This window comes from Netta rufina (genome assembly GCF_964035555.1).
Source record: "Netta rufina genome assembly, chromosome: 2".
NCBI lineage: Eukaryota > Metazoa > Chordata > Aves > Anseriformes > Anatidae > Netta > Netta rufina.
This window is the reverse complement of record NC_140124.1, coordinates 116461996-116475130: the sequence shown is the minus strand read 5'-3', so window position 1 is coordinate 116475130 and position 13135 is coordinate 116461996.

The window sequence follows — 13135 nt, the reverse complement described above, 5'->3', positions numbered from 1 at the left end:
ATGCATGCTTCCACGAATGGCTTCCAGCCTACCATACGTGCTCTGCCTTTTAGCTCTGGGTGGGGTTTTATAGCCACCATAAACTTCATCCTCTAATAGATAAAAGCCTGCAAACACAGATGGATGATGAGATTGATGATGGTGCTCTCCTGCAGCTGCCCTCCCTAGTGAGTACTAGGAGCTGACACACGTGACCATATGGAGGCATGTGAGAAGTTTGCTTCTGTTTTTAAATCCGTGTGCTAAACATGTGGGTTGTGTTAGTTATCCATGGCCTGTCCTGGTGCTGCCCTGCTCACAAATGATGACAAGTGTCTCCTTCTGCCTTGCAAGGCAGGGACTTAGTGTGCATCATCTAGAACTCAACCCACACACCTGCAATGGGTCTGGGCTGTAGAGCAACATACTGCAGGCACTCTGCCTTTTGCTCCTACCCATCCGCAGCCTTGGCAAGCTGGGAAATGCTGTGCCTACTTACCATTTTGCTCTCAGATCAGCAAGCCTGGATAGGAGAAAATGAAGAATCAAGCTCGGTACCCTCATTCTAAAGTCAAGGAGACAGGATCTGCCAACTCTCCACTTTGGTGTTTTCCATTCACACCACTGACCTTGTTACTCTAAACACCTTAGACTGTGTTTTGATTGCAAAAGTTAAACACTTTTCCATACTGAAGCTCCTTCTATTCCTTATTGGTTGCCGGATCACAAATCCCTTTAAGTTCAGATGTTATACGTAAATTCTCATTCATGGTGTTGTTGTTTTTGTTTGTTTGTTTGTTTTGTTTTTTTTCATTATTTTAATAGCTTAATGTTCTTGGAATACTGCAATGTCATCCACTGATGCAATGCATAACTCACTTGACACTTTACCTGTGTTTGGAATGAGCAGATGAAATTATGTTTTAAGAGATGTCAGTCATGTGTTAAAATGGGCAGAAAAACAAATCAGGATATTATAGATAAAATGAGGTCACAATAGTGATAACTGAATAGTGTAATTTTTGTAATACTAGTGACTGATGATCAAGAAAAACAAAAGAATGGCAGAGCAAAAACATAAGGAAAGAAATATCAACGTTCATGTCTGTCTGAAATCAGAAGTGGAAAGTCTCTGCCTAAACATATAAAAGTTGTTTAGACACATCAGGTCCCTTTACTTTTCCTTTGTCTATATACTGGCATTATCTATACATTGGCATTATTCCTAATCTCAAGTCAGTCCTTTTCCATGTGTCTCATTCTTGTGGATTTGTTCACAGAAAAACTGCTTCTGTCAGATTATTCCTGAGTCGCATTTTCTTAATCCCTCAACTGAAATTTCTGATCAAGTCTTTATCTCTCCTTGGCTATTAAAAAACATTTTTCAAACTTCTTAGGTAGCCATTCCCTAGCCTGTGAACAACAGGATAAATTTTTCCTTGAATTTTCCCCATCCTGTGAAACAAACAATAACAACAAACACCCAACACTTCTTTCATAGGAATGTAAACACTTAACCACATCTACAAAACTCACCAAGTAGTTTGGAAAGGAAAATGGAGCAATGCAATTACTGAGGTAGTATGTCCACCCTTTTGGTGTTTTGCTTGTAAGGTGACAATTCTCCAACAGTCACAGCACATAGTATCTGCCAGCCTGGAAGAGTCAGTGCTGTAGTTATCAACATTGCAGCCATGTCCTCCTCCTCTGTTTGGTCCAGACCCGGCTCAAAATGTTGGGTTGTGAAAGTCAGTATGTGCTAGGAAAACAAACTATTCTTTGGCCAAGCAGAATCCCCAGAGGACTTCTTGGCACTGTGAGGAAAATCCTTGCTGTTCTAGCTATATTTCAGCTACATGCAGGAAAAAATAGATAAGATACTGACAAGTGTCAAAGGCTTGCAAGATATACTGCCCTAGACCAGTGGTCTCCAAACTTTTCTGATTATACACCAGTATCAGTAATGGATTTTTGACCATGCACCCCAATATATGCATATTTATTAATAAAGTACATACATTCATTCCAGTACTAGTATATTATGTGAAGTATAAAACATAAAGAGAAATAAAAATTAACATAAAAATTAGATAAAGATGAAATAAACACAATTTCTAAACTGTTTTATTTATTTGTTTTTTTTTGTTGTTGTTTTTTTGTTTTTTTTTGCAAACAATATTTCATTGCCTCACCCCACTGGCTTTTCTTCCACACTCCCTGAGGTATGCACACTCCAGTTTGGAGACTACTGCCCTAAATGATGCTCGGACAAGTTAGGTTTTCTAATAACAAAGAGGAATGCTTTCACTGTCTCCAGAATGGAGGTTTAATAACAGGAAAATGAGTACAGCAGACAAAAACTCCAGGAAGCCAGAAGCAGAATGGTACATGCTCTGAAATCTCCCTTTTTAATCCTCCCACAACAACCCTCTATCTGAGGAACATAATGGAGTATTTGCAAATCTTTTGAAAGGGGAAGAGTTGCTCCTTAGCTTTCAGAAATCAAAGTTAGCAGGAGTTATCTATCTTGTTTATAACATGAGGATGATTTTAATGACAGAGCCAGATAATGAAACTACTTTCTGTACAATATAATGAAAATCTATAAAGTATGCTGGAGATGATCAACAGTTTAGTAAAACTCAGCCCCAAGTCATCAATGCTTAATATTATTTTCTAGCAATTTCCTGCACTTGGCACTGGCTTGATACTAGGGAATAGAAATTTTCTGCTATTATAAATCACTGTTCCACCTCAACATTAACTGTCTGCTTCTTCTACCAAATGGTCAGAGGCATTTCCCTTTCCTTCATCACGAAAGCCTAATTAGGTAATACAATTTGTATGCCTAAGGAAATTTGAGGATATAAGGTCATGATTCTCAAGTGTGTCTATCTAGCTTACAGAACTGGTCCCCAGCACATATCATCATGGAAACTTGTTTGCAAGTATAATGAGAAACTACATTTCAATATAATTACTATTATATCTTTGTTCTTGTACATCATATATTTAAAAAAAAAAAAAAAACTTGTCTATCAGCAAAGATTTTTTCAAGACTTTCTTGATAGCCTTATACAGAATAGAGCCCATTTACGATCTATTAAAGTCCAGAAGACTTGTTGTCAAGACACTGTCTGTCATGTAAGTGGTGCCAGTACAATCATACTATTGCTATGTTCTTGTTATCTAGAAAACCTTTATAAAAGTGAGAAGAAACAGCTTGAAATGAATAAAAACTGTGAAGTCCGAAGTATTACCACAGCTCCAGTAATCTGCCAGTTTTCCACAATGAATTTTGATGTTTAAAACTTATGAAATAAACAGTGCAGACAAGCAGTGTTTTGACATGACCTGACTTGCAATTTGCACCTCTGAAAAACCAATACTTTTTCGTTCTCTTGAGTCCCTTTAATCAACATGTCTCATTCCACCTCATGGCTGGCACTTCTGTTGCAAGAATCTAAATTCTCATTCAGATATGCTAAAAGTAATACAGTCTCCTAATGAACCTCTTCACACACAGAGGAAAAAATCCCCTGAAGGAAATCAATGATTTTACATTATTTTGTTCTCTGCTTAGAAATGGGCTGGTTTTCTGGCCTAAACATGAGAGCATGTATAACTTACAAACACGGACAAAGTTACTTGCTAGCACATTGATTAAAGGTTCCTCAGGGCTCCTGAGATCTGGGTCCCATTGGACCATGAGCTTCACATGTTGTAAAATCTTGACGTGTACCCTCAGCTGCCACCGTTCCCCAAGTTCCATCAGTCCCTATCCTGCAACACACCTGGATGTGCACCCATCCAGTGTCAGCATTCCTAGGAAAGAGGGTAGTTTGGATGAAGCATCTGCCAACAAAGGATTTATTTCATCTGCCTTGCAGGTTTCTCCTGAGAAATCACGAGGAAAGACAGCAATGAGGGTTGGGCTGTGAGCCAGAGGAGCTGTCTTGGCAGACTGCACAGACCTTGCAGATCACAAGTCAAACCCTCCTGAATGAAACAATGAAGCAGCTTAGTATTTATTCTTATTCTCCATCTCCAGTATTTCTATTATATTACAAGTTGTGAAACCACTTCATTTCTTATTTACCAGATGCTAGTTCCTTTCTTATTGATAATTTGGACCAAGCTTCATAGGAAGAACAACTGAAACACAATTAGAAATCACAGACAGGAAGAAAAATCTACTTGAAATGTACTGAGAACATTTTTTTTTCTTTAAAATGAGAAAATAGCTTCACTTTTATAATTAGCTAACTTTTAAACAGGGAAAATAATATCTACTAGTGAATTGGACGGTAGTAGTTCTTTCTGGTCACAATTTCACCAAGCTCTGAGAAGTGGTAGTAGGACTCCTTCTCTTCCCCTTCCAGTTTGTAACAGATCTGAAGAGGAATATCAGCCTCTCTGCTTTTTTAATTCCCAGCTGGCTTCCCAGGTTTGAATTACATATGCACTGAATGGAACTAAAAAATGCATTGAAATGAAAGAAAAAATGTTTTCTCTGTCCTGCAAGACGCCAGTTCTGTCAAAAGCTGGTTTAGCACTTCAGAGCACTCTGGTTCCAGGTTCTTAGCCATAAGAACCATGTGTATTGTGTCTAGGCTAGTTTTGACAGCCAGATAAGGCTTCTTCAGGGGTTTATTTCCCACAGATAATATCAGTTGAGACCTTGTCATTGCTTGCCATATTTTTACAGGTCATTGTACATAGCCTCACTTTTAACACAGGCAAAGCTAAACTTTCTAAAATATTAATTTTCTTTTACATTGGTTGCTTTCCTTTCTAAATCTTCCCTTCAAACAGCTGACACTAGATTAGAGGAAAAACTGGCATCCAAATTGAAGTGCAGGGAGCTCTAATGCCGAGGCACACAGACAAGCTGCAGACAGAGTTTGCATCTGAAAGCAAGACTAGCTTTATCTGTAGGTTACTCTCCCTCAGCTAATTAATGCCTTCAAAAGTAGGACTAAGTAGGTTGTGTGCAGCTCCATTACAAAGCATCTATGAAATGCTGGACACCAGCTAGAAAATCTGTGTGATCTCTTACCACATTGTACAGATTTAGTGACTTTGGTCCCTGCTAGCTGCAGAGGTACAATAAATACATTCTTAGTCTGCTGCCAAGCATCTGTATAGACTTAAACATCTGTATAGCAGGAACTTAAATGGATTGTGTAATATAATGAACAGCAGGCTACATAATTACCCTTTATTTACTTGTAACAAATCAGTTACTACAAAGAATTGTATTTTCTACACCAAAAAAAAAATGCTACTTCAATTAAATTGGAAACTGCACTTGCATTAATTCTGTCAATGAGCAGTATAATTTAAAAGTGGCCAGGGTGAGTATAAGGACACAGAAAATAGATTTTTTCTTTTGAAGAGTTGGCAGTAGCACACCAAGTCTTTGCAATAATTCCAAAGAGTTATTGATTTTGGAGCCAAAGAGAACCAACGCATTCATCTGGCTTGACCTCTTGTATAGCAGAGGATTTTGCCCAGCAAATTCTCCAATAAACCAGGCAGCTTTTTTACTTAGTTTTAAAAAGATCTCTTTTAAACAACGACAACAACAGGCCCTGAACTAATGATGAAGCTGAAACCTGCATGTTCAACTCATGACATAAAATACAAATAAGAGTGAATTTGGAACTTATGGCCCAGATTTATCTGAGTGACACATTTAGAGTCTGCCACATTTTCACACAACTTCTGACACTTACTCTGTCAATCAGAAAAATCCTTCCCCTTCTGACTTGCATTGCAGTGAAGAGAAAACACCACATTTAAGACTTATTACATCTTGAGCAGTATGTGTGAGTTGTGCTCGATGGAGCGTGAAGAATTTAACATCCACACCATGGCTCTGGAGTGATATAAATATGATCTAGATTGATCTAATAGTCCACATTTCTGTCTGAAAAAGAGAGCATTGGAGAGCTAGAAAATGTGACTAATGCACTGAAAAACTGTCATTCACTTGAGTGTGCAGAGAACATGAAACAGTAGCCCTAAGGAATAAAATTCTTTGCACACAGCTCTGAACAGTGCATCCTCCCAGAGGACTGTGGAGTCCAATATGAGAACATCGAGGCTTTTTTGATTGACCAATTCACCAAAAGAAGTCACCCAACTAGTAGGGTGCAAGTGTTGCTATAAATTTGTCTGGTAGGGAATACAGAATAAGGAATCCCTTATACATTTCCACTCCTGTTCAGGCTGAGCCTTTCCCCATCTATACCCTTGCCATTCAATGTAGGAAGAGGAGCCAGAGATATGCTTTGCCACAGTGTGTCTGCCTTGTCTTCATTCAGATCAGACTTTTGAAATCTTAGAAACTGTAGAGTTTTATAGAAACAAACAAACAAACAAACAAACAAAAAACAATTAAGTGTTATTCACAAGTTCTTTCCCTCATCTGCTCAGCTTGGAAATTACCTGTTTTCCCAAGAAATCTTAAAGTTTGGAGTGACAGACAACTCAGAGAGAGAGGACTCTCTCTCTCTTAAAAGGGGCAGTATCCTACCCTACCTGACCTAAGTACCCTACCTGACCTAAGAACTCCAGGATGGTGCTGAGATTCAGCTGAGTTTACCTATCTCTGAAGAAAAACAAAAAGACCAGCCGTAGTTAGAAGTGTTTTTCCTTTATTCCTTTGACATGAATCCCTCATGACATGCAAATATCTAGAAACACTAACAGTGGAATAATCTCTCAGTGAACAGTGAAGCACTGAGGGCACTTTTAGGTCTGACATTTTAAAATATGCATTCTTGCTCATTACAGACAACTATGTTATGTATATTGTAGTTCTGTAAATTACCTAACAATCCAAGTGCATTTAAAAATCATTAGAATAATTATCAGAAGAAATAACTTTGTATATAAATCCTACCTTTCAACTCACTTGAATGTGTCAACTGAACTCATGCAGAAACAAACAAATTCTTTTATAGGATATACACATACCTCAAGAGAGTATTTTCAGCACTGGAAATTACAAGATGGTATTTCACTGCCCTATGATATTTGATAGCTTTGATCTGATTTGTATCTACCAAAGAGTTGCCAAATTTTTGAAAGTGTGAGGCCTAAGGTATCTCTGTAAAATTTGTGTGTGCGCACCTGTCGTGCATTAAATGCATCTTTTTGGGTTCCAGTTGGCATTTGAACATGAAAAATTGGTATCTTTGCATTCCAAGCAGCTCATGAACCCAGTTTTAGATTTCAATTTTACATGTAAGTAGGCTCTTTACGTATTAAATGAAACATGTTATTCAATAGAGATAAGCAGTAAAATATCTATACTTCTGGGCAAACCAAATAAATATGTCTTGTGTTCAGAACAAGAACATTGTTCTCAGGTAAAATCTTTAGCTCATGAAATATAATTCGGAACTCAGCCACGATGTTTTTTATAATAAATTGTGCCTTTAAAATAATGTTACTAAATCAACATTTAATTCCCATACGCTAAGAAAAACTACTCAAGGGTCCATAGGTTACCTGCTGGATATTGGATTTTTAAGTCTCTTTCTCTTCCTGATCTCTAGATTATACACATTTTCAATCTCCATTATGTAGTCCTTCTGTTTAAGCTGAAGAGACTTATATTTTTAGGGCTGGAAATGGTCTATTCACTGCCTCCTAACAGTTAAGATGGCAGTTGCTGCACATGCATACGTCTGAAACCAGTGAACTGCATGGTCACATCACTACAACAGTTATTCCTCCTTAACCACTGATCCCAGCTGTCAGAAATATGTGTCAGATTTGAAAATGTAGTCTAAAGTGACAGGGGATGGTTATTAAAGCTACTGAAAAAGTAGTGTACTTCTCTACTGATGGAAGAAATCTTATGCCATTAGCAGTTAGGTTAGAAAAATACAAGTGAGTTCTTAAATTCCAACTTTGTTCCTTCTTCTGGCCTTGTGAGAAACCAGATACTAGATAAGAAGGACCAACTACAGTTTCATGACACTAAATCTTCAGAAATCTTAGCAATTAAATAAAAATAAAATAGCAAAAGCTGACTTTATGCTATTTTTAGTTGCCATTTTAACCAGAATATCAGAAATTTCAGTTACAAAGGTTTTGTGACATCTGACACCAATTACATCAGACCTATTCAGCTGCTTTAGGTCCTCCAAGCACAGGTTGGTTCCCTGATGACATTTCTGTACAATACAAGTTGTAGCAGACTCTGGCAAAAGACTAATACACTCACTATTAAAAATCTTATTTCTAAAAATAGAAGGATGTTATTGTGACAGGTGGTGATGCAAACAATGTTTCCTGTGTATGTATTTTTTTATAAGTAGGATAGTCTGCCACCTAAGAGGAAGATAATTTATAATAATCAACTCTGCAAACCTTGCTCCTGTCATTGCTGTTGCTCTTTGATAGGAGATGAATAAGCACTACCAGAAACATCAGTAAAGATGCAGTAGTTCCAGTTTAGCAGACATATGCCTATCTTGCAGGACAGGAGTGTACTGTGCACTAGAAAATAGGTTGCATTTTCATCTTCACACCTTTACTTATTTTCAGAAGTCAACATTGTCTTGATTTAAATTACACGTGTATGTATACACACACAAATAATCCCTGTTTCCTGCTTTCAAAAGTAGTTACGTGGAATATAACAGTTCATATGTGCTGTATATCTACATTCTTAGCCAGAGGAATATGTTATACAAGTTCCATGCATGGATTGGGCCCAGATGACCAGGGGTTACCAGTAGCAGAGGCTGTACAGAAGTATAGAAGAGGTACATAACTACAAGATCATGGTACGTTTCTTTAGGTACAGATTACTACTGTACTGAGATGTTTTCTATATTTAATGGCAGAACAGTATTTTAGGTTTTATTGAAATGTTCCCTGCTTTTAACAGTTACTGTTTTATCAAATCCTGCAGCCCTCCTGATGATGTCAGTGAGAGTTTTTTGTAGACAGGGATTTTGGGACTTAGCTCATTATAGAAAAGATGACTGATGTGAGTGTGAATACAGATGCATTGATCTGTTGACGATAGCATCCAAAAACAGCCTGACACAGGTCCAGTTGGCAGAGACCAACATGAGGATACACAAATATGGACATTTATCTCCTGGGACTAACATGCCTGCCACTTGAACCAAAAGACTGCATAACATCCTAATGTACTTGGCCAGTGCAGCAGCCAGCAAGATTACCATTCATAGACTTTGAAATGAAACACCCTTCACCCTGTTTATGCTTCATGCATGATTAAGTGCTAGGAAAGCAAGCCATATCAGTGCGACAATCTGTCAAGGAGATGAACCTTTTGCAGAATGACAAAACAAAAAACATCTAAACATATTTTCAGTGTTAAACCTCTTGTATTGTTGTTTATAGAGTATTACAGGAAAACTGTGTTAAAAGGACATTAAGGCTGAAAAGTCAAGCTCCACAATGTCAGGAAATGTTGAAATTCAGACTGCCTATGAAATCAATTTTGTTCTTTTGGTAATACTCATTATGAGCCAGTAATTAAAAAGCCTCACATTGTATCTTTGTATAGGACCCAGGCCTTCCTCAGCGCAGAGCATTGATGGTGCTCAGTGTTTAAAAAGCTCTTTAGTAATTTAGTTTATCGTCGTTATTTAGTGAGTTTTTATTTATTTGCTCACATGCCCGTGTCCATGTTATTCAATGCCATTTCACTCTCCAGCATCCCTTATGTCATGTCACAAGATAATAGGATAATTCAGGTTGGACAGGACCTTAGGAGGTTTCCAGTTCAGCTCAAAGCAGGGTCAGCTGTAAGGCTAGATGAGGTTGCTCAGGGCTTTATCCAATCAAACTCTGAAACCCCCCAGGGATGGAGACTGCACAGCTTCTCTGGGCAACCTGATCCACTGCCTGGTTACCCTCTTTGTGAAAAAGCTTTTCCTTAAATCCAGTCTGAACCTCTCCTGCTCCCACATAGTCCCATCATCTCTTGTCCTCCCACTGTGCTGTGAATATCCTGGCACTGCCTTTTTGGTAACCTTCCAGTGGTGCTGGGGGCTGCTGTTAGGTGCTTTCAAAGCCTCCTCTTCTACAGGCTGGGCCAGAGCTGCTGCCTCAGCTACTTCTCACACGGCAAGTGCTCAAGCTCTAACTGTCCTGCTCACCTTCTGCTGAACTCCTTCCCATTTATCAATGTCTTGAATGGACACAGTACTCTAAATGTAGTGTAATGACTGATGAAGATAATCACTTCCCTGGATCTGCTGGCTATGCTCTAGATAATACAATCCAGGTTACTTTTGGCCTTCTTTGCTGCCAATGCACACTGCTCTCTCATGCTCAGCCCATTGTACCCCAGACCCCCAGGTCCTTTTCTGCAGGGCTGTGACTCAGGCAGCCTGTCCCCAGCCTGCACTGTGTCTCAAGGTTCTTCCTTCACAGATACGGAGCTTTGCATTCGTCCTTGATAAATTTTGTAAGATATTTGTCAGCATGTTTAGGTCTCCCTGGAGGGCAGCTCTATCCTCAATGCATCAGCTGGTCCCCTCCAATTAGGTGTGATCTGCAAACTTGATGAGAGCACACTGTGTCGTCTCCTTCAGATAAAGATAACAAGCCCCAGGACAGGTACCCTGGTAGAGCAAATCTGTTAACCCCTACCCTAAGTGACCCATCGACTATATAGTTTTTTATCAATCTAGTTGTAAACCCACCCAGACCACAATGTCCTGTGCATGCTGCCACCACCATCTTCATAGCAGATGGATGCTGGGCAAAGGCATCTGCCACTGCTGAATGGGTGTCCCTCTGCATGGCATCCTTTCTTGCCTGCCTGCATCCTTTCAAGCCTGCCAGAATGCCTCCTGCCTATGGCTTACTTAGTTCATGAATCCATCGCCACTGCACATTCCTGCCACATGGCCTACCTCATAGCAAATAAATAATATTCCTTTTCTGTATCATGCAGTACATGGTCTTATGACTCATTTACTGCATGCTGTTTCATTCTTCTGATTAGAGGTGTGGGCATTTCAGCATAAGATTTTCTGTGGAACCCATTTCTGCCACATGTGAGTAGCAATTCTTTAATCTCTGCAGCCTCCAGGAGAGGTAAGGAGGTGGATGTGGAATTGTTCTGATGTGGAATTGTCTCTGCTGATTTTGAGTTACATTTGAAATTCACGAGTCTGATTATTCACAGGATTTAGCATTATGGAGCACATTATTCATTCTGATAACAACTCTTAAAAGTTTTAAGTTGGGGCCAGGAATAGTCTCAGAGGCTAAATTTGTGCACCCAGGAAGTGAGAAACACATACCGAGAATTATTCATATTCAGACATCTGGCTTTAGAGCTGTCAATCACCACCCCTCTCCATTGACTGCACAGAAAATTTGGGCTCTGCATTTCAGGCAGTTATGGGAAGTTTAGCATGCTTTGCTCCAAATCACTCCAGAGATTCTGGCAGACCCCAGTCTTGCAAGGAGCACTGAAAACTACAAGAGGACATAGTTGCAGTCCCAGGCTCTCACACAAAATACCACCATCTGCCATGCAAGCACCTTACTGATAAAAACAATTTTCAGTAGATGGCCCTGCCTAATTGTCTGAGTTTAGTCCGCCCATTCATTAAACATGGTAGGGGCCTTGAAATATGCAGTTGATATATTCCACACATCATCAGGCAATTGAAGACAGTAACAAAACATTTATACAGAACTCCCCCTGGACAGTCACTCAGTCAGGTATTTCTTTAAAGTACTTGATTTTGGAAACCTCAGCAGCAATTCTACCAACAGGATCAAGCATTCATTTGTTTGCATAGGTAAATATTTATGAAACACCAAAAATGCTCAAAGCTCTGCTAAACACTTCTTCAGGATAGCTTTCAACATAACAGCTCATTTGAGGTGAGTCAAGTAGATGACAGCAGACTCAGATCTTTCTCCAAATCTAAATTACCCAACAACAACAACAAAAAGAGGTATGCATCTAAGGTCCATGGGAAGGCTGTCAATTATACAGAAACTTAAAGAAGAGTTATAGGCGAGACAGAAAGACACAAGGAAACATAGCTGGATTCTGAGTTTTCAGTCAAAGGGGAAACGTAAAAGCAGCAAAAGAGAAATTCATTATACTTTTCAAGATTGAATGGGAAACATAGGTCTCAAATGAGCCAGAGTTCAGCAGAAGTCTGCCTGCAGGTAGGTTTAAGATTAAGTACTTGGAGTGAAAGCACCTAAGTGAAAATTCAGGCAGATTCTTATTTTACCCAAGCCACCTCCATAGTTAATGATTATTCATCTCAATAGCAGCACCATCCTGTGTCCATCAGTAAAGAAAAATTTGCATACTTGAAGCAGCTAGGAATTTACTGAGAAAGCCAGAGAAGGATAAGCATGTTAGGGCAAAATTAAATTAGGACTGTGAAAGCATAAGCTTCTTCTGGCTACAGGCTAAACACTGTTGCAGCAAATTTTCATGCTCAAAGATTTCTTTTAAGAGTGGCTTGTGATGGATCTTGTCTTGCAAAAATAACATCTGAGCCGATCTACAGCTCTCAAAGCTGGCACCATGGTTAGCTTAACATATCCTCACTCTTTTCTAAAATGAGCAGCTATAAAGTTACAGGACATAGATGAAAGTGTTATTCTTTTGTACTAGGCACTCCAACTACTGGTGAAAAATGAGGAAAAGTAATTCACACTTTACTAACAGCAGACTAAATTAACTGAACTCTAGTGACAAGTGGCAGATAAGAAAAGGTTTCTGAACTGAGGACAAGCCCCAGATCCTCTGCTCTTACAGACTACCCATGTCAGCAACGCTTACAGACAGAAATGTCAGCAGCATCAACCCACTAGGAATGCTGTATTTAGAAATGATGGAGTGTATACCCATAATCTAGTTCTACGCCCTGACTGCAGTACTAGAATGGATGGGGTAGTATGAGATTTCAGGCTCACAGTATCCTCAGATCATCCCCTCCACAAAAATTACCGTGTTTATCACTGGTGTCATCCTGTGCGATGGATTTCAGGACTCATGTCATATTGCTTTTGAAAGAGCAGAAGCACAGGACCAGGCAATAGAACTGGCTGGAAAAAACTGTGATGAAACATTTATTTCACTGGAATTTCTCAAAGTAAAAATCCTGGGTGG